This window comes from Schistocerca nitens, chromosome 7 (assembly GCF_023898315.1).
Source record: "Schistocerca nitens isolate TAMUIC-IGC-003100 chromosome 7, iqSchNite1.1, whole genome shotgun sequence".
NCBI classification, from domain to species: Eukaryota; Metazoa; Arthropoda; class Insecta; order Orthoptera; family Acrididae; genus Schistocerca; species Schistocerca nitens.
The window spans coordinates 334,030,159-334,030,896 of NC_064620.1; the positions used below are offsets into that span (position 1 = coordinate 334,030,159).

General features: G+C 40.2%; 1 non-coding gene across 1 annotated transcript; it reads left to right on the plus strand.

Moving 5' to 3' along the window:
- Positions 1 to 396: 396 nt before the first annotated feature.
- Positions 397 to 468, plus strand: Trnag-ucc (transfer RNA glycine (anticodon UCC)). The gene has a single exon. It is a non-coding gene; the product is annotated as a tRNA-Gly (tRNA).
- Positions 469 to 738: the final 270 nt, after the last annotated feature.

Consider the following 738-nt stretch of genomic DNA (forward strand, 5'->3'; position numbering starts at 1 on the left):
CACGTACATTCAGACGAACATGAAAGACCTGCATATTGCCAATAAAGGCGAAAAATGAAACTGCTAGAAGGAATTAAAAGTAAGCAGACATTCAGCTATAGTATATAGGATAGTAAAAGCAAACTTTTCTCTCAAACAGTATAAAAACGTTTTGGAAGGGGATGGGAACACCTTAAAATAAAACGACCACACCGTCTACCGCATTGAAAGAAACATACGCGGCCTTTATTTCCGGACGTTGACGCCGTGAATTGACTGAGCGATATCCTTGAGCCGTGAAAACAGCTTAGAGCTTGTTGCACGGAACAAAAGATCTGGCCTCCATTCGCTCCTTTGATATCGCCGAGAAAGTCAGAGAAACGCTCTACTTATTCATCGTAAGAAGCTCGAAAATATGCGATGGTGGTATAATGGTCAGCATAGTTGCCTTCCAAGCAGTTGATCCGGGTTCGATTCCCGGCCATCGCAGTAATTTTTCGCTCTTCTTCAAGCGAGCTACTGTATGTCAATCTAAGAACATTTAATTTTGATTGTGTACTTTCTTCAGTAGGATTACAGACAATAAATGTATCGATTAGCAAATAGTATGAAGAAACACATTGTATTGTGTATTGTAGACATTGGGAACTCGAATGGACAGATCTTTCACTCATTCTGTGTTATCCACTGCAATATTATCGTCTGTCCCCTATTAATAGAGTTCAGCTGAATCGTACGTTTGACCATACCTTGTTTGAC